We start from the raw sequence: 27,500 nt of genomic DNA on the forward strand, positions 1-27,500 counted from the left end.
AAGAACTATTAGGTATCGAATTTTTTTTTATTTGTATTTTTTTTTTGTGGGGTTTAATTTTGAATTCAATTTGGAGTTTATATGTTACAGTTTTAGTTTTTCGAATTTAAAAGTCACCATATAAAAGGGTTTTTTTATAAAAAATTGTCAATTAAAATAATAATGTCAAAGTTTATGTAAAAATTTCCTGAAAAATTTTTTGAGATTTCATGCTTTAATTATTGATTTTTTAGTGTTTCATAAAGTAAATTTTTTAACGCATAAATATTTAAACTTTTTTTTTTTGAGATTTTTTTAAACTTTTTGGGGGAAAACATGCTTGTGGGTTGTGAATTAGTAACTCTTATAAAATGTACTAACTATGTATTTCCTGAATAATTTTTTTTTGTTAATATTTTAAAATATTTTTAGGGGAAAAAATTTTTATTATGTTAATATAAAATAAAATAACTTATTATGAAAGCATAAAAATCTGGACTAGAAATACTCTATTCTATTAAAACTAAATATTTTAAGAACAATTTGTGAATAAGGATAGTTCGTCTATGTTTTGTTGTTTTGAATAGGGGAATCGTTTGTTTGAGTTTATGTAATACTCCTTTCACAATTGAGCATAATTTTGAGCCTAAAATTTTTTTGTTTCGTTGTCTAAATAACTGAAAGTCGTGCAAAAGGTCGCTTAGTAACTTTTTAACATATTTGGGATTATATTGGCCAAATTCACTTCCACCCACTGTTTACGTGTTACCGGGAGACAAGAAGAGAAAGAGAAATTCGTTTAAATTAATTTAAAATATGAAATATTATCAACTAAATTATATAAAAAAAAAATTCGACGGCAACGGAGCCTATGCGGAGAATCACAAAATTAATAAATTAAAAAGACTCAAGTCAAACTCATTTATTAAATTCTAAACGTTTCGCCCACTTCGGGTCTTCTTCTAGCTGCCAAAATAAAAGAAACAAAAATAGAAGATAATCGGTACAATCAGAAAATTAAAAACTCGATACATTACAATCCGCAAAATAAATTAAAAAACATTTCCCCCCTATTCAAACCGTCCGGCCGTGGAGTGTTCCCAACGGTGACCATTCAGGAAGGAAGCGGAGCAGTGACTCCCTTACCAACCACTAATCAACATGGATAAATTAAACGTTAGAACAATTCACAAGAATTAAAAATTAAGAACGGGAAGAACACTCACCCGACAGCAAAAACAGAGAGAAGACGATGCTACACGTGACACATCACTCTAACGACTGTGCGGTATTCTACCTCGACACAGTCGATACCATATATACGCAAAAAACAAATATAAAAATAAATATGAAAATAAAAATAAAATAAAAACAACTAAACTAATCGGCCACTCATGTCAAAAGTCTAACAAAAAACCCCGGCTATGTAAAATCACAAAGCTAGATTTTTGGTAAATTTTTCTATTACAGATCAAGATTCTCGTTTTAATTTATCAGTGTCGCTATGTAAATTTAAACTATTCCTCTGACGTCTTATGTGGATCATTCGGAGTCGGTATTTTGCAGCTACTGAAAAGACCCGAAGTGGGTCGAAACGTTTAGAATTTAATAAATGAGTTTGACTTGAGATCTCATTTTTAATTTATTAATTTTGTGCATGTCATCCGGCATAGGCTCCGATTGCCGTCGAGATTTTATTTTTATTGTAACACAATAATCGAGCCGAGATTAATAGTTTTTTTATATTGAATTACGCTTGCTGTAATAATGCGTCCGTGAGGAATTTCTTCCAATTTGTTGGACACAGTTTTAATTGGAGCGCGGTCAACATTTGAAGGATTGGTATTAAATTAAATAAGAGTCGATTAGATTTAAACTGCGTATCAAATTTTTTAAAAGATTGTTTAAATCAGGATGTTACACCGTCTCATCTGATGTTTCTTCTCGTATGCTAATAATTTATATCATTATAAGTCGTATTGAAACACAAATTTATTATAAGACGTACTAATTAAAGACATTTTAAGAAATGAAATTTATGATGCTCATAGACAGAAGCACAAAGTCACATTAGATATTTATGAACTCGTTCGTTACATCATGATAGATCTCCCAGGTTTTATTGTGATGGGTTTTTTTGGTGAGCAAAGCAATATCATTACATTATTTTTATAATAAGGAGCGGGTTCGACTGGATGATAAAATTTAGATGGCTCTTAGATAAACAAATAAATTCAATAATAGGAATATCCGTCTATCCAATATTATTTACACGTGTACGAAAGAATTTCTTCAAGGCCATGTGAGTCAAGGCCGTCTCAGTCTCTCAGCGTTTCCTTGAGCCCGACTTCCTTTGTTCTTTAAATTCCTGATGTTGCTGACAAAAGAGATAAATGGTTTTTAAATTTATCAATCCGTTATCGATACAGTATGAAATTCGAGATTTGTGCGGTTAGGAGGAGGAGAATTTCTGTCTGCCAGTATTTGACAAAGATAAAACCACCATAGAGTTGTTGAAAAATATGGAACAAAATATTTTTAAACTCCCTGTGGAAAAACGATCTGCAGTCAGAAGTAGAGCCTTTCCCATAATAAATAAATTCCATATTTCCATGTCAGAAAAAGCTCACACAAAAAATAGTTTTTGTAAGGCTTACAAATTGACGGGTAAATTCATCCAAGACAATCCCGATATTTTATTTATGAAGGCGGATAAGGGTAATATCACGGTTGCGATGAACAGAGATATGTACATGGACAAAATGTGTTTGATTTGCTGGCTGACCGGGATACTTATACTGTTGTTAAAAAGATCCGACTAGGAACCTAATTAATCAATTACACGGAATTTTAATGAGATGGAAAACGAAGAATTACATTTCTTCAACAACATATAAATCCCCTGAACTGCACGGACGGGGTTTTACCGAGAGCGTATGGTCTGCCGAAGGTGCATAACCGAATTGCCCTTTACGTGTCATCGTGTCATCTAGGAATACACCTCTTTATTACTTGGCAAAATTTTTACATAAGATAATATATAAGGCAATTCCGAAACCTGATTCGGCTATTTCTGATAGTTTCCAATTAGTGAACAAATTAAATGGTTTATGTGTGGATAGTGATGTGAAGCTAGTTTCACTAGATGTTACATCATTGTTCACCAACGTACCATTGGATATGGCTATTGATAGTTTAATTAACAGATGGGAGTATATTGAAAAAGAGTGTATTATTCCACAAGATGAATTTTTTATTGGCAATTCGTTTTATTATGAACCTCGACTTATTTTATGTTTAATAATGTATGTTATCAACAGACTTTTGGCACGCCTATAGGTTCCCCCCTTTCACCGATTATTGCGGATATCACGTTGCAAGATTTGGAGAGTAGAGCGATTGCTGCGATTCCATTGTCATTTCCATTTTATTTTAGATATGTTGACGATATCGCGTTGGCGGCCCCACCCTCCATGCTTAAATAGTTTTAAACACTTTCAATTCTTTCCATCCTAGATTGCAGTTCACCATGGAGGAGGGGGTTGACAACCGATTGAATTTTTAGATGTCACCATTATTATAAATAATGGGAGCATTGAGTTTGATTTGTTTCATAAGCGACCGTATTCAGGTAGATATTTAAATTTTGAATCGCAGCATCCTCTCTGTCATAAAAAAGGCACCATTATCAGCCTCATAGATAGAGTTTTTTGGCTATCTCATCCGAAATTCCATAAAGTTAACTTTGAGTCTATGATTGGAGTTCTTTTGTCTAATAATTATCCTCTCAATTTGATATTTCATACATTACAAGCGCGGTTAAAAAAAAAGTGTTCTTCCGCTATAATAATAAGTTGCATAACATAGAGCAAATGTATGCAATGACAAGATTCTAACGCAGAAAAAAGTTTCGTACTTTAATATTCCGTATATTAATAATGTATCGAAGAGAATCGAGGACATTACACGTGATTTGGATGTCATTCCATCATATACAGCAATTAACAGTCTCCGTAAATTCATTAAAGTACACAAGGATAAGTTACCAAGAGAACTCCATAATAATGTAGTTTATAAATTGATTGTATGGATTGTGATGCGTCGTACGTAGGGCAGACGGGTAGATTGTTGAAAACTAGGATGAAAGAACATCGCAACAACATAAAAAGAAACGCGTCACAATTATCAGTCATATCGGAACATAGATTATTGAACCATGAATTTAATTGGGAGGATGTAAAAGTCTTAGACGAGGAGCCTTTTTTAGGTAAACGTTTGATATCCGAAATGATCCACATAAAACGTCAGAGGAATAGTTTAAATTTACATAGCGACACTGATAAATTAACGAGAATCTTGATCTGTTAATAGAAAAATTTACCAAAATCTAGCTTTGTGATTTTACATAGCCGGGTTTTTTTGTTAGACTTTTGACATGAGTGCCGATTAGTTTAGTTGTTTTTATTTTTATTTTTATTTTCATATTTTATTTTTATATTTGTTTTTTGCGTATATATGTATCGACTGTGTCGAGGTAGAATACCGCACAGTCGTTAGAGTGATGTGTCACGTGTAGCATCGTCTTCTCTCTGTTTTTGCTGTCGGGGTGAGTGTTCTTCCCGGTTCTTAATTTTTAATTCTTGTGAATTGTTCTACGTTTAATTTATACCATGTTGATTAGTGTTGGTAAGGGAGTCACTGCTCCGCTTCCTTCCTGACGATGGTCACCGTTAGGGAGACACTCCGACGGCCGGACGGTTTGAATAGGGAGGAGAATGATATTTAATTTATTTGCGGATTGTATGTATACGAGTTTTATAATTTTCTGATTGTACCGATTATCTTCTATTTTTGTTTCTTTGTATTTTGCAGCTACTGAAGAAGACCCGAAGTGGGTCGAAACGTTTAGAATTTAATAAATGAGTTTGACTTGAGATCTCATTTTAATTTATTAATTTTGTGCATGTCATCCGCATAGGCTCCGATTGCCGTCGAGATTTTATTTTTATTGTAACACAATAATTCGAGCCGAGATTAATAGTTTTTTTTATATAAAATTATATATATATATATATATATATATGAATATGTTATATATATAAAACTACATATTTACCATTTTATCTGCAAATGAGCTAGTTTTTAATAGCTGTTCTAATCGTTCTAATGCTTGCATATTTTGTAATGGAAGATCATACTCCTCATATAATATAGTATTGTTGACTGTTTCTTCCTCCCTATGCCGCATAATGTTTGATGTTTCTAGCAATACCATTCTATTTTCTAGAGCAGTCATTTTGTTAAGCAATAATTGTAATTTTCTTATAACCTCTTTTTGAAATTCTAAAAACATTAAAAAATTAAATAAATTAAAAATGCAAAATAACTAAAGTGCTTTTTTGATCGCTGTGTTGTAATTATTTTGCTATGGTAATAAAAGATTCGTGCGCATTTATTATCTCTTATTATATATAATAAATACTGATGTAATAAACTAATAATTTTGAATATACATAAATATTTTCAAAAAATTTGTTAAAATATTAACCATTTTCTGCAGTTATTAATAAGTTTTTACTTCCAGTACACATGATATTTTTATCTTTCTCAGTCATTTTCGAGTTGCCATTTTCATCTGATAGATTGTCACAATATCTCCGTTCTGTTGTGTATCTATCATTTATTGTCGCTTCTTTATCTAAACTTTTATTATGCTTAGCAGAACTGATTTGGCATTCAGATTTTGAGCGTTCTATATGTATTGATGGCGGTGAAGCTAATTGACTTGCAGAAATCTTTTTATTGTTCGTGACACAAGATTTTTTTGTAAGTTTAGGAAAGGGTAATAATTTGGTTGTTTTCTCACTAACGTCAGAATCAAATTCACACTCTTCTGACAAAGAAAAATTTTTTTAGCTCGCATATGTCTTGATTTTTTTTCTTTGACGCATCTTTTGTCATCATTTTCTGTGCTTTCGTCAGCCGTCAAATCTGACATATTTTCAGCAATAAGTAGCTTCTCTTTTGCTTTTTCATATAAATCTGAAAATATAGATAGACATAAAAAGGATATTTAAAATCGACATACTTATAAATAATGTACATAATCGAATTTTGAAAATAAATCTAACTTGTTCTATAGAAGATTTTTATAACATCATATTTTTTCCAGTTTGAGTTATCTTCAGGAGATAATTGTGATGCAACAGCCTTTTTTATTTTTGTTGGATCCCGAAAAGTGGGATAAGCACATTTCATTTCACTCTCGTTTAACCAACATGAAGGTACTATTGCCAGGCCATCATCAAATTCTACGACAATGTAGATTTTCGAGGTGGCCATTTCTGCTTAAAGTAGATATTATAAGTTTTGTGAAGATAGAATCACACGTAATATAGAAGATCAGAATAAACTAAAAATTTTATTTTTTAGAAATAAACAACGGGACTATATAAATAATAATTATAACAATTCTTCGAACTCTATACTCGTATATATATACACACTTAAACTATGCTGATTTTATAACTCATTCATATTTATAACTTATATATATTAATGAATATATTTATAATTTTTATATTTACAAGTAAAGCGCGGATAAGAGCGTTATCGGAAATGCGAGCAAGACTATCCAATCGAAAACCTCCGTATGGCGAGGATTCTCGATTTGAAAATTTCGCTCGTGTTTCCGGTAGCATTCTTATTTATACTATAACTATTATAGTTATATATATTATCTATTATTATTAGATAAATTATTTTTAAATGTATGTATTAAGGGGCATATAACAAACTGATCGCCATACGGAATTTTCCAAGCTTTTGCTGCTATATAATTTATGTCCCATGCTTTTAAAGTTTGATTTTCATAATTTTCATTTACAATATTTATTTGTAAAAGTGAAGACTGAATAGGTACATCATATAAAACTTTTACATTTAATAGTTTTTTCCCAATCACAAATATAGTTTTATCTTCACTCTGAATAATATTTTCTATTTCTATGTACTCTCCATTTTCTAATATGCAGCAATTATTTCTTTTATCACAGCGGATTGTATATAATAAATTACACAACATTTTATATTGATTTTTAATATTCTTAATATTGTTTTCTAAAGGGCCATCAAAATGTTTATTATCTAAATATAATTCAAAACCTCTTATTTCATAATTCAGAGTATTTTCTTTAAATGTTTCATTTATATTTTCAATTTCACCAAATCTTTTTGAAATTTGTTGTAATGGTTTGTCTCCTTTTCTCAATAGTTTTTTAATTGTTGACATATAATTTTCAAACCTAAAGCAACTAAAGTTATCTAATATTCCAAATTTTCTTACATCTGCAACAAGATGTAGTAAATTATGTATATTATGAGATACATGTGCTTTATCATATAATTTTGCAAAAGAATCAACAAAGTGTTTCAATAAATTTTGAACATAATCTAAGTAATAATTTTCCTCACAAAAAGTTTGATTACATAATATTGAAATAGCAATATGAAGCGTTAAAAAATGGTTATACATGTCTCTGTCTAATATATCTTTTAAAACAATAGGCCCTAAATATATGTTTTGTATATTTTCTCCTTTGGGTTTTTTGGAGCTATCGCCTAGTTCTCTCTTGTGGACTGCGTCGATAGGCAAGGATAGATAGCAGGAACTAGTCTCTTTATTCTAAGTAAGAATACGTAATTTTTATTCTTTGGATCACAAATGTTCTTCTCGGGTTTACCGGACGGCTCGTCGTACCAGACTCGCCTTCCGTGCCGCATTGCTCCTTTTTAAAGACGCGGAAACTCTCTCCTAATTCGGCGCTTCGCCTTTGTGGACGCAATAACAAATTGTCGATGTACACAATTACAGAGAGCTCTCAGGAGCGTATATCGAAGGCGCGCGGGGATCACGGAAATTTAATTTTTTCCCAAACATACCCCTCGGGTTGAATCGCCAAGGGATTCAAATGACAGTCAGGGGTAAATCCTTACACATTGAACTGCAATCATTGGAGACAACCTGCAGAATTTAGATTACGCTGAACCGTCTGGACTTACCGGCAATTTACAGAGTTTAACAATAGGTCTTACAAAAGTAGAAGACGCGGTCTTGACCTGAGCAACTCGCACCAGGCCATCCTTGTCAGGCTTACATTCGATGATTCTCGCAAGTTCCTATCTGCAGGGAGGTAAATTAGGATTTTTTATTAGAACAATATCGTTTATGCGAAATTCATCAGATCGATTCTGCCATTTAAAACGCTGCTGCAAGGTGTTCAAGTAGTCAAGACTCCACAATTTCCAAAATTGCTCGTATTTCGCACGCATTAATTGCCATCGATCGAGTCGTGACTCGGAGATATGTAAGACGCTCGGACTCGGAATCGATTTAATGGCGCTACCAATTAAAAATGCCCTGGTGTGAGCGCATTGCAAGAATTTACATCGTCATGAAGTGCGGCGATCGGGCGCGAATTCAAACATGCTTCGATGTTACATAAAAGCGTGGTGAACTCTTCGACCGTAGGTGTGCAGGAACCAAGTATACGTCGCAAATGGTGCTTAACACTCTTAACACCTGCCTCCCACATGCCCCCAAAATGAGGGGCAGAAGGCGGAATGAAATGCCATTGAACTGGCTTTGACGCGAACTTCGCCTGCAGATCTACGTCGGCTTGAGTTTGTCGGATCGCTGTAACAAGTTCGCGATCCGCGCCTTGATAGGTAGTCGCGTTGTCGGAATAAAGATCGGATGGAATGCCACGACGCGCTACGAACCGTTCGAAAGATGCGAGAAACGCAGCCGTGGAATAATCATGAACGAGCTCTAAGTGTATAGCTCGTGTAGCGAGACAAACAAATAGCGAGATGTATGTTTTGTGCGACTTACGTCCGCGGCCGGAAGCGTCTCGAATTGCGAAAGGGCCGGCGTAATCAAGTCCCGTATGGCAAAATGGACGGGACGGAATTACTCTAAATGTAGGAAGGTCGGCCATAAATTGTACGCCGGTTATGGCGCGATGCCGAGTACATGTCACGCAATTGCGGATACAACCTTTTACCATGCTTCGCGCCCCCAGAATCCAATATTGTTCTCGCAACGTGCGAAGCATTAACTGTACACCGCCGTGAAGTGTATCCTTATGAATTTGATCGATAATGAGCTTAGAAAGGTAATGCTTTGGAAGTAGAATCGGAAATTTACGATCATATGAAAGGTCAGACAGTTGAAGTCGACCACCCACGCGTAGGATACCGGAGGGATCCAGGAACGGATCGAGAGAATGGATGGAGCATCGAACTGGTAACCTCGACTTGGCTTTGAAAGCGACGATTTCTTTTGAAAAGTATTCCGTTTGCATTTGTTTAATCCAGAATCTGTGCGCGGTTTTTATTTCATCGACTTGCAAAATAGAGAGACCTTGAGCAACATCTGGGACTCTCGTTCGAAACTTGAACCGAAGGACGTATGCGGTGACCCGTAGTAAGCGTGGCCACGTGGAGATATGATTGAAGGATTCAAAAAGTTCCGCTCGATTTGAATGATGCGAGTGGACTGCATTTGACGCTTTCAATTCGGAATCATCTTCGGTGCAACTTATCGTAGATTGAACTGGCCAATTATCCTCGTTAAATTTCAGCCATGCCGGGCCGTTCCACCAGGAGCTGGAAGTCGTTAGCTGAGCTGGATTTATGCCGCGCGATGCGCAATCTGCGGGATTATCTTCTGTTGGCACATGCAGCCATGTCGCCGTAGGAAGCTTCGTTTGAATAGAAGACGCTCTGTTAGCTACAAATACTTTTAAATCTGATGGAGCCTTTTGCAACCATGCTAATACGATTGTCGAGTCACTCCAGCAAAACACAGGAATGTTTTGCAATTTCATCGCGTCAATAGTAAACGAAATACAGCGTGCTAGCAGCTGAGCCGCACAGAGCTCGAGTCGTGGAATCGAAATCGTTTTAATCGGAGCAACCTTGGTTTTTGATAGAAGAAGTCGAACATGACTATCGCCAGAATTCGTGACAATTTTTGAATAGACTACCGCTGCATAGGCTTTAGATGAAGCGTCGCAAAAGCCGTGTAAATGCAAGCACTGAATGTTACGCTCGAAGCCTAACCAACGAGGAACTTGCAGAGTCGTCAAGTGTAACATTTTTTCGCAAAAAGCATTCCATTCGGTTGTTATTTCCGCAGGAAGAATATCATCCCATCCGTAGGAAAATTTCCACAGTTTTTGCAGTAGAATTTTGAGAGATATCGTGATCGGAGACACCCATCCGAGGGGATCGAATATTTTCGCTATCGTCGAAAGGATTTGTCGTTTCGAAATGTCGGTAGATGGTGGACGGAATTTTATTTCAAAGGAAAAATTATCATCGCAAGGTGTCCAATGAATACCGAGTATTTTTAATTGTTCACCTTCTTGGAAAGGCTTGGAACTTGCTAGACCGTGATTCGCAGGATTTATATCTTGTAGAATTTCAAAATCGTTGCTGGCCCATTTTCTGAGATGAATGCCTGCGCTTAGTAAACAGCCGATTAGTTGGTCGCGTTTTTTAATCGTGGATGGTTTATCATCGCCTCCGGATAGGACATCGTCAACGTATATTTCATTTTGCAAAATTGCTTGAGCTAGTGGAAAACGCGAACTCTCGTCGATTGAAAGTTGTTTGAGCACGCGTTGGGCGAGATAAGGCGCGCAGGCAGTACCATAAGTAACGGTATTTAATGAATAAATATGGACTGGCTCGTTCGGAATCGTACGCCACAATATTAATTGATATTGGCGATCGTCTGAATGAATCTGTATTTGTCGAAACATTTGCTGAATATCAGCGGAAAAAACGTATTTGTACAAACGCCATTGAAGAATAATCGCCGGAAGATCGGCTTGCAACTTTGGACCAATCATAAGATGGTCATTCAAAGAAGTGTTATTCGAGGTATTTGCCGAGGCATTAAACACTACACGAAGTTTGGTTGTAGTATTGTCCTCGCAAATAACTGGATGATGAGGTAGAAACGTCGGTTGAAAGAAACGTTGCACGTTTTCGATTTTTTGCATATGCCCGAGCTCTTCATACTCGTTAAGAAAGTCGACGTATTGCCCTGAAATTTCCCGAGAATTGGCTAAACGTCGCTCTAGTTGCGCGAGTGAACGCGTAGCTACTGACCTTGACTCGCCGATTTTTATCGGAGGACCAGACTTGAAGGGTAAGCGGACAACATAGCGCCCTGAAGAATCGCGCATATGTGTCTCTTGAAAATGTAAGTTGCAACGAAGATTTTCCTTTGAGAGAGCGTGTGTCGTTGGAATTTCTTCCAGCTCCCAAAAACGTCGGAGTTCGAAATCGAGATTGCCAGAAGTTGCTTGGTGAACGTGAATTCTTTGGCTATTTTTTTGGTTTGAAATAGGACCCGAAATGATCCACCCGAATATCGTTTCTTGCGCAAGTGTAGCATCGTTAGAAGCTTTCATTAAGCCACCCATCATAATTGAACCGTATAATTCGGCCCCGAGAAGTACTCTGATTGCATCATTTGAGCTTGGATTTGGATCGGCTAGATTCAATTTGGAAAGAAACGGAATCTCTTGTAATTGGAAATGAGGTGGAATGTACGCTGTAATTTTTGGAACGACCAATGCTTTGGTATGAAGAATCGTATCATTTTTATTAGTCGCGCTGATAGAAATAGAGACGGCATGTTGAACGCAATTAGACGTAGTGTCACCGATGCCAGATACCTTTACGCGTGTTGAAATTAAGCGAGTTCTCAACATTTGAGCGACTCGTGACGAAACGAATGTGGCATCGGAACCTTGATCGATTAGTGCTCGCGTGTAAACATGTCGACCGTTTTCTGATCCTATACAAACACATGCGATAGCCAGGAGCACGGATATAACTACCGCGTTCACGTGTGAATGTACGTTGGACGCGTTATCGCATTGTCCAGAGTCTGTTGTTGTCGTTAAACTTGACCTTGAATTCTCGTGTAACAAAGTATGATGTTGTCTTTTACATTTCAAGCAAGTAAAGGAACTACGACAATTCGAAACGTAATGACCTTTGGTCAAACAATTTTTGCATATATTATTTTTTTGAACAAACTCTAGTCGATGCGAAATGCTTAACGCTTGAAATTTCTCGCAATGCATTAAACGATGTGTTTCGGAACAAAGAGCGCACGTACTCGCGGTGTTTGTATGGTGAGAACGCACTATATTATTTTTTCGTGCCGCATTTGGAATCGAGCGAGCACCGGAACTCTTTTCGGATGAGTTTCCGTTGGCGGACTTCGAGTTATCTCCGTCCTTGGATACAGCCTCAAGCGAACGAATTTGTGTATCTAGAAACGCGTATAGTTTTTCCATCGTAGGATATCTCCTCTCTGAACCTAAGCTGACTTCCCAATCTTTTCTCGTCAATTTGTCTAGTTTTTGTACAAGAATGTAGACTAAAATCATATCCCATTCATCTACAGAACATTTCAAGGCACGCAGAGCATTTATCGATTCCGATGAATTGGAGCGTAATTGTTTTAACCCGTACAGATCGTTAGACGAAACATTAGGAATGGTAAATAAACGTTTGAAATATGCGTCAATAATAACGCGTTGATTTTCGTAACGATTCGTGAGTTCCTTCCATGCAACATCGAAATTACTATCGGTTAGAGAAAGATGGGAAATCAACTTAGCAGCGTCGCCAGTAACCGCGGATAATAAATATTGCAATTTCTCGACTTGCGATATGGAACGGCGATTTTTAACGAGCGCAAGAAACAAATCGCGAAACGTTAGCCACTCGGTTACATTACCGGAGAAAGAAGGCAAGTTGATCTTCGGCAATCGGATCTCGTTGATGGACGTCGTTGCGGCCGCCGTTGGTACAGAAATGGAAATTGAAGCGACGTTGAATGCCTCGAGTTTTTCTTGAAAGAAGTCGTAGGCTTGCATGTACAAGACCTCCGCCTTGTCTAGCAGCTTGCTCTTGAAGAAGGGAAGCTGTGCCGCGTCTGCGTCGGTTGCTATTGCCTCAATGATAGCGGCATTCTCCTGGCATTTATTCCAGTAATTTTGCAAGAGTTGAAATCGTCCTTTAGTGATGGCATGAGTTTGATTATCAACTCCAAGCTTTTGGAAATTCGTTATTGAGTTCGTTAAATAACGTAAATTCGTATCGAACGCAAATATTGCCTTGTCCATTTCGATCTATTGTCTTGCAGAACTCGACCTTGTAAGGTAAACACGGTGTTGAAATGGAGAACGTATGTACGTGAGTCGAAATACTTCCTTGTCGTACGGAAATTTTTACTCGGAATGTAGCGCAATTGTTGAATGGCTCACTTGAAGTAGTTGCACTGCTTGCACGTGTATCTTGTTTGAATCCATCCGTTAATTTCTCGACACAGATCCGGCTCGAAGGACCATGTTTTGTATATTTTCTCCTTTGGGTTTTATCGGAGCTATCGCCTAGTTCTCTCTTGTGGACTGCGTCGATAGGCAAGGATAGATAGCAGGAACTAGTCTCTTTATTCTAAGTAAGAATACGTAATTTTTATTCTTCGGATCACAAATGTTCTTCTCGGGTTTACCGGACGGCTCGTCGTACCAGACTCGCCTTCCGTGCCGCATCGCTCCTTTTTAAAGACGCGGAAACTCTCTCCTAATTCGGCGCTTCGCCCTTGTGGACGCAATAACAAACTGTCGATGTACACAATTACAGAGAGCTCTCAGGAGCGTATATCGAAGGCGCGCGGGGATCACGGAAATTTAATTTTTTCCCAAACAATATAAAAGAAAAGTTCTAAATTCTGTAGCTTTCCACTGTTTATAATCTTTCAGAGATCTAGGTCTTCTATTAAATTCTAATGGAACTGTTGATCTTATATTTTTGAGTAATCGAGAAACTCGTTCACAGAAGGTATTAGCTATTCTTTTTGGAAATACATGTTTCAACCATAAACTTATTAATTTTCGCATCACCCCTAAACATACTAAATGCATATAATCAAGTGGCACACAAGAAACTAATCAAAAATTGTCTATTTCCTTTAATATACATTCTCCTTGCTGATATTCTCCCATGTATTTATTATCTGCCAGTTCTGAATCAGTACGTAAGCTATTTTTATTTATTCCTGGAAAACATACACGTCCATGCCATTCACCTCTTATGATACATTTTGTACAGCTAGAAAATCCTGTATGACTTTTTACTGAAAGAACAAATGATTTTGCTGGTGTATCGCAAATCAATGCACTTAAATTTACTATGACTGTTATTTCATTGACACTAATTCCTGTTATTATTAATGGCTTTATATCTGATACAAATCTTTTTAAAAATTCATTGGGATCTTTTGGTTTTGTATATCCATAATACAGTCCTGCAATATATACTTTATCACACAGATTTTCCGATACAAGAATAGGCCAAAAACAACCGTTTGAAGACCGAGATATAGTCATGCCATCAATATTTATTAATAAATCTAGTACAGAAATTTGTTTACCACTTTTTCTTATATCCATTATCATTTTTTCCACAATACTTTTAATATCAAAGTGACAATATTGACCATTGCCCATTTCAATAACCTCGGTAATATTTCTGGGAGTTTGTAAAAGAGTTCTAGAGTCCTTTGGAAATTTAGTATTTGTATAAGAATTTAAAATTTCTAACAGTGGTGTCAGCGCAGAGTGTGTGATTCCATATTTTATTGCCCATGCAGCTACAGATTGTTTGAAATTTTTATTTTTATTTAAAGACTCATCACTCATAGTTTCAGAATAAAAATTATTATCTGTGCTTATTGCTTCTAAGGACTCATGTAAATGTTCAATTAAATTTGATTGCGATATGTTGTCATTTACATTGTTTTCATTTAGTGATATAAAAGTAACTTCATCATTTATATTTCTCATATTTGCAGTATTTTCTTTATTACATTCTATATCTGTATTCATAGAACTATTGCAAGGCAAAGTTTGTGCTTGTAATAATGAACTGCTTCTACTAAAAGAATACGAATCTGCCTCAATTTTAGCTAAACGCCTAAGATGACCCTTAGAATATATTTTATATTTATGTATTCTATTCATTATAAACATTTATAATAAAATAAACTATTTATAATAAATAAATAATTATAATAAATATTATACTGCTATTATAGATACCGAAAGCACGATAATCTAACTTAACTTAACCTCTTAATATACATAAATCTATATATAGTTAAATATTTATACAATTTTTATTTATTACCCAGTTTTTATATAGTATGATGATTGAAGAGATGCACAGATGAGTTGAACCGATGCACACACTCAAAATAATGCACAAAATACGAAGTATTCTTTTCCTCAAAACGTGCTTTGTCCGATTATAACAAAATTGTCACATTAGAAAGAAAGGAAAGTAGTTCAGAATGGCTATAATTGGCGCGCTCAATAAATTAATTGGCGCGCAATTTGAATAACAAAGTTAAAACAAAATAAATATTTTTTCAAAGAAATATAAAATAATTATAAATATGACAATTATAAAATGTTGAAAATTTATCAAACATAAATACGAAGAAATACTTATTTTATAAATAAATACAAGTGAAAATGGCCTTAAGAGCCGAACGGATATTATAATGCGTGTATTTCATCGAAATTAATTTTTTCGTTGAAATTAAATAATTGTGCACAAGGCACATATTTTTCTTGGTCTACTACCAAGACTTAATATATGAATTAATCTCTTAAATTACTTGAGATTTTTAATCCATAGAACCCCCCTAACACCCCTAGAGAATTAAACTTATTTTATAATATATTATAATAAAATATTTTATAATATATTATTTTTATAATTCAATTTAATTAAAATTTTTAATAAATAAATAATTTTGAAAATATGAAAATATGCAAACATCAAATTTAATAAATATTTTAAAAGATATTTTATAGTTTTATATTACGTATTTTTAGTATTCCCGAAAAATGAGATAACTGCGTGAAGATTACTGAAATATTGAAATAAAGTTCCATTAATCTTCCGACAACATTATAATGTCAGATTATATTGTAAGGTTAGTAGTATATACCAACAACCTTACAATATAATCTTACATTATAATATTGTCAAAAGATTAATGAAATCTTGTTTCAATATTTCAGTAATCTTCACGCAATTATCTCATTTTCATAATTGCGTGTAAGATTACTGAAATATTGAAATAAAGTTCCATTAATCTTCCGATAATATTATAACGTAAGATTATATTGTAAGGTTAGTGGTATATACCAGTAACATTGATTATTAAATATGTAAGGTTGTAACCTCCCTATAATTTTACTGCAATGTTCGGTGCTGTGAGGGCTGTTCCTCATATTCTCCCACAATGTCCAGTATTTTCTCACTCGCACTCTTTGAAATTTTGTTCGTCTCCGTAAACAGGAATTTACGGAGTCTCGCACCAATTACTCTCATACACGCTATCTCACTCACTTCCGCAACGCTCTCATTCTCTTCCTCATTCATTAATCAAGAACGAAAGTTAGAGGTTCGAAGGCGATCAGATACCGCCCTAGTTCTAACCATAAACGATGCCAGCTAGCGATCCGCCGAAGTTCCTCCGATGACTCGGCGGGCAGCTTCCGGGAAACCAAAGCTTTTGGGTTCCGGGGGAAGTATGGTTGCAAAGCTGAAACTTAAAGGAATTGACGGAAGGGCACCACCAGGAGTGGAGCCTGCGGCTTAATTTGACTCAACACGGGAAACCTCACCAGGCCCAGACACCGGAAGGATTGACAGATTGATAGCTCTTTCTTGATTCGGTGGGTGGTGGTGCATAGCCGTTCTTAGTTGGTGGAGCGATTTGTCTGGTTAATTCCGATAACGAACGAGACTCTAGCCTGCTAAATAGGCGTACCTTATGGTATCGCGAAGGCCCCCGGCTTCGGCTGGCGGGTTTTTACTACCAACGTACAAACAAATCTTCTTAGAGGGACAGGCGGCTTCTAGCCGCACGAGATTGAGCAATAACAGGTCTGTGATGTCCTTAGATGTTCTGGGCCGCACGCGCGCTACACTGAAGGAATCAGCGTGTGTTCCCTGGCCGAAAGGCCCGGGTAACCCGCTGAACCTCCTTCGTGCTAGGGATTGGGGCTTGCAATTGTTCCCCATGAACGAGGAATTCCCAGTAAGCGCGAGTCATAAGCTCGCGTTGATTACGTCCCTGCCCTTTGTACACACCGCCCGTCGCTACTACCGATTGAATGATTTAGTGAGGTCTTTGGACTGGTGCGCGGCAATGTCTCGGCATTGCCGATGTTGCCGGGAAGATGACCAAACTTGATCATTTAGAGGAAGTAAAAGTCGTAACAAGGTTTCCGTAGGTGAATCTGCGGAAGGATCATTAACGTTCCGGAGGTCCTGCTCTGCGTCGAGAGTCCTCTCTTTTGGGAGAGACGCGCGCTCGCAGCAGTCGGCGACTGAATGGACGCGCTGAAAAGGCGCTCTCAGAGAAAAAGAAAATAACGGATTTGACGGAATTTGTTGTTGTGTTTTGATATAACGACGGACGCCGTCGCGCCTCTCTGACCGAAAGTAGTCGGCAAGCAGAGCAGCGCGCCCGGCGGTGTTCGACGACGATTCGGAGCGAGACGCTTCGCGATCACGCTCGTGTGTGTGCCATTCCTCCGGCCACACACACACAGAGCGTCGATTCGGCGTTGAGCGCGAACCGGTGGTAACCTATGCCCGCGCACGCGTGTGTGCAGCACCCACGACGTTCGTCGACGCGCGCCCTCCCCGTTGTCGCGGGGCAGCGGTCAGCGTGCCGAGAACACACGGTGTGCGACCGCGAGTGCCGAGCGAGAGGACCCCCATATATTATTATAATATATATTGTTACGTCCGCGACCACCCTTTCGGATTATCTCGAAGAAATGTCGCGCGCACTCAAACTCTCACACGCCGGAAATGAATACACTCGCGTAGTAAAGCAATAAACTTTAATATTAGAAGCCAATAAACCGTAGCGATACAATATAATATTACGTGCATTAATCCTAATGCAAATATATCCGCCGATCAGCTGTCAGAGGATACGTCCTCACCGCACGACAGCTAGACCAGAACAAAACGCATCGATAGACATAAACAGCTTCTTAGCGACGATAGAAGATCCTGATAGAAGACCCTGATAGAAGACCCTGATAGAAGATCCTAATAGAAAATCCTGACGATCGTATAATACAGGGATGTATCGTCAAACGGGCGGGACACGGACATAACACTTGCCCCCTCCTCTTCAAAATTGTCGTCCCGACAATTAATTCAATAGGACAGATCCAGAACAATTCCTTACAGGAACCTCGCCGAATTACAGTCCCCGATGTGACTCCATGTTCTCCCCGAACTGCTGTTCCAGGTACAACGAACTGCACACCATCTTGGGTCCAATCGACTTCATTGATTCCAGGAATTTTCCTCAAAGTCCCAAAAATTCTTCAGGCAAGAGAGGGGTAACATTCCGTGGACCCAACGCCCTTTTAAAGGACTCCTCAAACCTCTGCCTCGGCATTTGCCCAAAGCCCCCGGGAAAAACCACGGATCAAAATAACCACGGGGTGAGGCAGTCTTCGTCCCTTTTTTGTGAGGTAGTCTTCATCCCTTTTATCTCTCTCATTTTCATCAGGTCCTTTTTCTTTTTGTTGCCAAATAAGCTTTTCCTGAAACACAAATCTTACGGCAGAAAAATTGAAGAATACACAATTTTATTAAAAGTACAAGTAACCTATCGTGGGTTCCGATTCTAATGCAAGTTTCGACTATAAAAAGGAGCTAATCTATCCGAATGCACAATTTTACATTTGTGCTTATTTGACCTTATGATTCCAAAAACCACATCGCTAAGCTTTTTGATTATTTTATAAGGCCCCTCCCAATTACTTTGTAATTTAGGAGATTTGCCTTTTACTCTATGAGGATTATAAAACCATACTTCTTGACCAATATTAAAATTAATCTTCCTAGCTCTACGATCATGTCGTATTTTAGAACGAAAAGATTGAAGATTCAAACGCTGACTAGCACTTCTGTGAATATTGTCCAACTTTTCCCTCAATCTGTGTACATATTCTTCGGAAGAATTATCTTTTTTATCTACTGGAGGACTCCCTCGTAATAAATCCAAAGGTAGTGTTACGTCCAATAATTCATCTAACGATAAATTACCTTCTGCACAAGACGGTCTTCTCTCGCGTCTACCTCGGTGGACGTTTAAGAAGCTGCTCTCTATTTGTTTTATGGGCAACCTGCTAGGCCGGCTATACCCAGGGAAGCCGAGAGCTTGAGATTCGATTGAGAGTATCGGACGGAGAAGGAAACTGACGGGTCGGGTCGATAAATAAAGATATTTGGCAAATACAATGTCGTTTATTTATTTATAAAACCTTTCTATTGATATAAACTTTATTGGTTCTGACGTGGTTCGTGGGGAGCTTGAAATTGAGTTACAATATTGCTAAGCTACTGTTCCGAATTATTAGGCTGAATGAGGTAAGTAATAAAAGAGGTAAAATCGTCCTGAGCTTCTTCTGAGATGAAGTTACGAGTGCCGTCGGATGTGAGGTTCACGGTATCCTCGTCAAGAATATTAAAGTTTTGTTCGTGATTAAATTGTAAAATGGGATCGTACTCTGGCGATGTGATTGGTAGATTTTGATCCGGGATATAATATTCAGGATCGGGTAAGAATTGATGATTAGGGTTCATTATTAGCGTATTTGATTCTAACGGCGAGGGCTCCGGAAATTGCGGGTGAGAATAATCAATGTAGGGCGGAAGGTTATTTATAGGCGAATAAACGTCTGGAGAAGGGGGTCGAACGATTACTCGCGTAGGAAATATTTGGACATGTAAGTTTAAGACTCTTCTTGTCCTACGTTCGCGTAGTCTGTGGAGACGTTGCTCGTCGCGATCAATTTGATTCTTCCTTCGGAAGGGAGAGACCATCTAATGGTTAAATAAATTTATATGAATAATATGTTTAATAGAACTGAGATAGTTAAATAATCAAAGGTAATTGAATGTGACTTACGTTTAAGTCGTGATTTACGTGTTAAAGAGTTAGAGACGAGATGAAAGGTTAATCTATACGAGAATGCCCTTCACCTGTTAATTAATTAAGCGTTGTGTCAATTATAATTATAATTAAACGATACTGAAAGAGAATTGGTAATAATGTGGAATTGGAAAAGGAGTCTTAGTACATGTATTAATATCTATATCAAGAATATTAATATTTGTACTTTCAAGCATCAAAGATTTAAGTCTTAAATATTGAAGTAATAATTCTTAGTAATTATCAAGACCTCTGTCATTCGGTTTGGTAAAGTATTCGCAACTATTGGAAAATGCAAGGTAACAAAAGCGTGAAAGCGATAGAGAGATAGGTGTTCATCCGGCTAGGCCGGGTTCTCTGGTCCTTGTCTTAATAGGCTAATGCGACGTTCACTTTACTAAACGTGCACCTCAGAGATGACTTGCGAATGTACCTTATGACAGGGTATATTTCTATCGGTAGTAAATAGGGTCGGGTGGTGTACACTTGTCAAATGAATCGAATATCAATATGCAAAATCACTGTCAGTTGGTGTAGTAAAGTATTCGCAACTATTGGAAAATGCAAGGTAATAAAAGCGTAAAAGCGATAGAGAGATAGGTGTTCATCCGGCTAGGCCGGGTTCTCTGGTCCTTGTCTTAATAGGCTAATACGACGTTCACTTTACTAAACGTGCACCTCAGAGATGACTTGCGAATGTACCTTCTGACAGAATATAGTTTCTAATGTGTACAGAGGAATTAGCGGCATTCAATTCGCTAATATGTGGTAGGATACAGGGTTACATACATATATAAATAAGCAGTGATATAATAAAATACATAAGTATATTTATTATAATAGATTGAATAAGTATGCGATATCGGTTAAATAATATTGAATAGTATTGGATAAAATATTGAATAAATCGACGATTGTAACGCAGACGTATGCAGATGCAAATCGTAGATTGAAATAATATCGGAAACGCAGAGTAATATATGGCTTATGCCTATGTTCAAAATTCAGAGTTCGAAAGATAATGTAAGATTGAGTTAATATTGGATAATTAAATATAATGATTAAATATAATGAGTAAATATAATGAGTGCCCGTCGCGCTTTACTATTTAGGGATATGTGAACTGGCTTAAATACTCACAAGGTTAGACAATGTCTAATGTGCCTTGCTATGGTACACTTCGCTACTGTGTTCTTCCCTCTGAGTCTGAAGATCTGAGGAGCCTCGGTACCTCGGTCCGAAATGGCGGCTGTGTCTCACCAAAATGGCGGCTATGTCTTCAGGACCCCGTAGTATTTGCTGGTTGAGTGCTGGATTGTTGTTGACTAGAACCACTGCGACGAAATCACTGCCGTTCCGTGCCGGGTGCAGGGTTTATATACCGTAAAATGTGGCTCGCTCCTCCCATCGGGCGATGCGGCTTAGCCAATGGCAAGAGAGGTATGCCGGGGAAGTACCGGAGACAATCTGTTCCTGGTAGAGATTGCGACGGTTAAGTCCCGGAGAGATGGTTTCTTAGTAGCGATAGCGGCGTTCCTTTGATGACTCATCGCCGGGCGCTCCGACTTTCCTTATCCTATTCTCGGTAGCGATAGCGGTATGCCTTTGTTGGCTATGCGCTCCGACTTATCTTATCTTCTTCTTGGTAGCGATAGCGGTGCTTCTTTGGTGACTCACCGCTACGCGGCTTGCAACGGGCCTTGCAGGTTGCAACGTGTTTCAGCGTTGCATCATGCTTTGCATCATGCTTCTGGAATGTAACGGTTCTCAACTGTCTTTCTAGAACCTTCTAGAGTCTTTTAGATGTTTCTTGAGAGTAAAGCCGAGTTCACATAATAAAGCGGGTTTCATACCTAATTACTACTTTACGAACGATGTCTATATATTTTAGGTATTATTCTTTAGAATATGTCGATTCCCTTTGCAATTTAAAATAAAATGCATTACTTCGTAAATTTTGTTATAGATTAAAATAATCTTATTTGCTTTAATTTATATTCATATTTGCATGTAAATGGTAGAAAAGCTTAATTGTAACTTCTATTGTTATTTTATAGTTAGAGTTTAATAATCATGATAGGTTGATAAAATTTATCAATTTACATTTACATTTCATAGTTATATGTAAATTGATAAGTAACTTGCATCAGGAACGAATTTCTAATAGTAGGGATACTATGGGAGTTCTAACCCGGGGGTAATGAGGGGGGGTGAGGGGCAGGCAGAAATCATGTTTTTTAACTTATGAGCGATTATATGCGAGACTAAATATTTGTTAATACCGGTCTTTCATGTAGGTTAGCGATTGTCATGATTAATATGTTAAAGAATTAATTTTTGAAAAAGATTAAAATTTTGAAATTTGTCTGGACGTTACAGTAGTCTTAAGTCTCGTGCGAAATACAATTCAGCAGGGGAAGCACCCGTAGCTTCATGTTTCGAAGAACGATATGCCAACAAGTACATATGAATCCAGTCATCCCAATCCTTCTGATCTTCTGAAACATATTTAGCCAAGTAATTAAGAATCGTTTAGGTGATGACGTTCTACCTGCCCATCTGACTGAGGATGTAGAGCAGTAGTCCTCGTCTTCCTAATCCCTAAAAGATGTGTTACCTCTTGAAAAATTTTAGATTCAAAATTTTTACCTTGATCGGTATGCACTTCCAACGGAACTCCATGTCGAGAAACAAATTGTTTCACGAAAACATCAGCTACCGTTTTTACTTTAATATTTTTTAAAGCAAATGCCTCTACACACTTGGTAAAACAATCAATAATCACTAACAAATATCGATTTCCAGCTGTGGTAGTCGGAAGAGGGCCAAGTATATCCATTTGTACCCTCTCAAATGGAAATCCAGCATCAAACACTTGAAGAGGTGACTTCCCTTTTCCTGATGGACCTCTCCTTGCTACACAAACCTTACAGGAACGGCACCAATCCTCCACATCATTCTTACATTTGGCCCAATAAAAACGCTTTCGGATCTTCCCTAACGTCTTATTTACACCAAAATGGCCACCAGACGCAGAATCATGAGCCTCCTCCAAAACTTGATTGATGAAGTTCTTAGGAACAATAATCTGGAAAATTTCTAATTTAAGGTTAGGGGATTCCCATCTTTTATATAAAATTCCATCTCTAATAACCAAAGCATCCCAGTAGGACCAATAAACTTTCGCAGAAATATCTCTATTAATTTCTTGTAAATCAGGACGTCTATTAATTTCTTTCCCTTGAAGGAACATTGAAATAATAGGATCTTCTAATTGTTTATTCCGCCATTTCTCTGAACTATTTTCTCCAAGAATAATTCTAGCAACAGAATTTTCTTTCAATTCTACTTTGGCACAATAAACACAACCGAGTTCTGAACAAGGGCGTCTTGACAAACCATCAGCATTCTGATGCAGTCGTCCTTTTCGATGAATTATTTCAAACTCGTACTGTTGCAATCTCTCTAGCCATCGAGCTAATTGTCCTTCTAAATCTTTGAATGACAAAAGCCATCTCAAAGAAATATGATCCGTTCGAATTTGGAATTTCCTTCCATATAGATAATGATGAAAAGACTTCATTGATGCCACAATTGCTAATAATTCCCTTCGTGTAATGCAATAATTCCTTTCTGCTTTATTCAAGACTCGACTGAAATAAGCGATGACTTTTTCTGAACCATTCTGAACTTGCGATAATACCGCTCCTATCCTATGATTCGAAGCATCCGTATCCAAAATGAATTGTCCGTGTTCCTTCGGAAAAGATAAAATTGGCGAAGAAACTAATCTCTCTTTTAATTCATTGAATGCCTCTTCACAAGATGAATTCCATTCAAATTTTACTTGATTTTCTGTAAGAACAAATAACGGTTTGGCTATCAAAGAGAAGCCTTTAATAAATTTCCTATAATAAGAACAAAATCCTAGAAAACTTCGAATTTGTTTCCTATTCTGAGGAACAGGCCAATTTCTGACGGCAGAAATCTTCTCAGGATCCGTCGTAATTCCATGTTCAGAGATAACATGACCAAGATATTTTACTTCTCTTCCAAAAAGCGAACACTTCTTAGGGTTCAATTTCAAATTTGCTGAGCAAAAGCGAAGAAAGATTTTCTTCAAATTTTCCATCATCCCCTCGAATATTTCACTGAAAACAATCACATCGTCAAGATAAACTAAACAGATCTTCGATAAAACATCTTGAAGAACTTTCTCCATCAACCGTTCAAAAGTAGCGGGGGCATTGCAAAGTCCAAATGGCATGACAGTAAATTGCCATAATCCATTTCTCACAGAGAAAGCCGTCTTCTCCTTGTCTTTGGAGTCCAGCTTTACTTGCCAATACCCGCTCTTCAGATCCAGAGTAGAGAACCAAGAATTTCCTGAAAGTTGATCCAAAATATCTTCAATTCGAGGCAATGGATATGAATCTTTCACCGTGACAGAATTCAGCTTCCTATAGTCGACGCAAAATCTTAATGATCCATCTTTTTTCTTTACCATTACGACAGGAGAGACCCACGGACTTTTAGATTCTTCAATAACTCCATGAGACTTCATTTCTTTAATGATTTTATTGACTTCCTCTCTTAAATGAATCGGAACTCTACGTGGAGCTTGTTTAATCGGCCTAGAATCCGTAACCTTAATATCGTGTTTTAAAATTCCACAGTTCCCTGCAATCAAATCCTGAGAAAATACATCCTGAAATTCTAATAAGAAATTGGCAAAAATATCTTTTTGAGAGGAATTCAAATTTTTAGAATTTTCCCCGAAAAATGTCTCAAGAAAATCAGGGACTTTCCCTTTAATAATTCGAAAACACGAAAATTCATTTTTATTATTCTCAACAATATTTCCAAATTGGGATTCAAAAACTTTTCCTAAATTTATTTTTTCAAGAAAATCTATCCCAAGAATGCAATCATCAGAAATGTTAGCAACAATTATAGGAATCTCTACTTCATGCTTTCCTAATTCAATCAAAACGTTAACTTTATATTTTACTCCAATTAATTCCCCTGTAGGATATTTAAGATAACAATTGTTTATTTCCAAATATTCTTTCGATTCTTTCAAAAATCCCTCTCTAAGAATAAAAACATCGGAACCCGTATCTATTTTAAATCGACAAATCTTTCCGTCCAATTTTCCTTTATAATAAAAATTATTTCTAGTTCTACTTATTTTAGCACATTGTAAAACATTTGGGGCTATCACGCAATTAGCCGAACCTGCCCCGCGAAGTTCGACTAAACCTTGTTTTCCGTAAATGACGGACATTCAGAACGGAAGTGTCCCTCAGCGCCGCAATGCCAACATTCCTTTTTTGCCTTCGGACCGTTCCTTTGAAAATATTTATTATTATAAGACTTCCCTTTCTCTTTATGTTTCTCTTTTGTTTCCTCGTTTTTCTCTTTGTTCTCTAATTTATTAAATTTATTAAATTTATTATATTTATTATATTTGTTATATTTTTCAAAATTTTGATTCGGGAAATTTTTATTTTTTTGAAAACTATTTTCTTGAATAACTTTTACTGCCATTGCTCTCTCTATGGCAGATTTTAATGAAATAACGCTTTCTAATTGAAGAGTTCTCTTCAAAAAGCCGTCTGATATTGCAGTAATAAATTGTGCGCAAGCAATTTTATCTCTAACTTCATGAGAACACTCACAGGATAGGCTAATCGCGACAATCTGTCTAAATCCGCGCCAAGAAAAGCCAAATCTTCCGAACTCTTTTGTCTACGATTCGTAAATTGCGCGTAATAAGACTGAGCCGAATGCCCTTCACCGAAACGTAATTCTAATTTTGACTTTAAATCCGCGAACTCTAAATTTTCAATCTCCGAAATTCCATCCAAAACGGTCCGCGCTTTCCCTCTTAAACAAGCGGCAAGAGCCAAGGTCTTTTGAAACGAATTCCAACCATTAGCTCGCGCTATAAAATCGAACTGGGCAATAAATTCGCGCAAAGGTACACTCCCGTCAAAATTCTCGGGTTTGAGCTTATATCCGAGCTCAAAATTATTGTGTAAAACATTGTTCGATTTGCTATTTCTACGTGTGGTGTTGTTCGGAATTCTATTATGTGTGTGACTTAGCTGGTTATTTTCCGATGAGGCAAGTCTTTTCTGTAATCGGTGCAGTTCCTCGTCCCGCTGTTGCAGCATTGTCAAAAATTGAGCCTGCTGTTGTGAGCGTTCCTCTCGCAATTCTCTAATTTGTTCTAACGCCTCCTGTAAAGCGTCCACGCGCTCGGAAGTTTCCTCGCTGTTAATCGCTTGAAGTGGAGTCGACTGTTGTTCTTCGCCGATCATTGCTCGTGACGAAGCTTGCGAACGAGTAATCCTCGGAGAATGCACCAAAGACATCGTAACCTTTTCACCGCACCACACACACGAAATATTTGTCCTTTTTTTACTACGGTTCGTGGCTCGTGTTACGTCCAAACGATCCCGGCTGAGCCCCCAAAATGTTACGTCCGCGACCACCCTTCAGATTATCTCGAAGAAATGTCGCGCGCACTCAAACTCTCACACGCCGGAAATGAATACACTCGCGTAGTAAAGCAATAAACTTTAATATTAGAAGCCAATAAACCGTAGCGATACAATATAATATTACGTGCATTAATCCTAATGCAAATATATCCGCCGATCAGCTGTCAGAGGATACGTCCTCACCGCACGACAGCTAGACCAGAACAAAACGCATCGATAGACATAAACAGCTTCTTAGCGACGATAGAAGATCCTGATAGAAGACCCTGATAGAAGACCCTGATAGAAGATCCTAATAGAAAATCCTGACGATCGTATAATACAGGGATGTATCGTCAAACGGGCGGGACACGGACATAACAATATATAACACAGAGAAGGGATCGATGATATTTCGACCAATCTGTCAACTGTGTCGGTCCGACGGTTTCTTCAAAGAGCTTCCGCCACGGTTCTCCCGTTGCGGGAGAGACGCTCCGAACGAGAAACACACAACTCTATCTTTGTGCCGTAGCCTTCCCTGGCGGGAGGCGGCGGTCCGCGCGCGTCCTCGGACGCGAGCGGACAGGCTGATCGAAGAGCCACCACGATTATTCTCTCTCTCTCGTCCGAAAGAAGAGACCACGATGGTTGAACGAGAAGCGCGTTTCTTCGCGAACGCAAAAATTTCGAACGATTACCCTGAACGGTGGATCACTTGGCTCGTGGGTCGATGAAGAACGCAGCTAATTGCGCGTCAACTTGTGAACTGCAGGACACATGAACATCGACATTTCGAACGCACATTGCGGTCCACGGATACAATTCCCGGACCACGCCTGGCTGAGGGTCGTTTTAGTACCCCTAAACTGCTTGCGCCCGAAAAGCGCGCACGG

General features: G+C 37.5%; 1 long non-coding RNA gene, 1 other non-coding gene and 1 pseudogene across 2 annotated transcripts; 2 read left to right on the plus strand and 1 right to left on the minus strand.

The window, feature by feature from the left end:
* Positions 1-5,901: 5,901 nt before the first annotated feature.
* Positions 5,902-15,433, minus strand: LOC146719477 (uncharacterized). Its single transcript, XR_014926511.1, has 3 exons — positions 15,262-15,433; positions 6,111-6,323; positions 5,902-6,021 (listed from the first exon to the last, which is right to left on the minus strand). It is a non-coding gene; the product is annotated as an uncharacterized LOC146719477 (long non-coding RNA).
* Positions 15,434-16,143: 710 nt separating this feature from the next.
* LOC146719478 (small subunit ribosomal RNA) lies at positions 16,144-17,407 on the plus strand (annotated as a pseudogene).
* A 9,895-nt stretch (positions 17,408-27,302) lies between these two features.
* Positions 27,303-27,457, plus strand: LOC114928244 (5.8S ribosomal RNA). Its single transcript, XR_003819038.1, has one exon. It is a non-coding gene; the product is annotated as a 5.8S ribosomal RNA (ribosomal RNA).
* Positions 27,458-27,500: the final 43 nt, after the last annotated feature.

Source organism: Nylanderia fulva, unplaced genomic scaffold, assembly GCF_048542155.1.
Source record: "Nylanderia fulva isolate GAGA-0341 unplaced genomic scaffold, ASM4854215v1 Scaffold972, whole genome shotgun sequence".
In the NCBI taxonomy this organism is placed as follows: domain Eukaryota; kingdom Metazoa; phylum Arthropoda; class Insecta; order Hymenoptera; family Formicidae; genus Nylanderia; species Nylanderia fulva.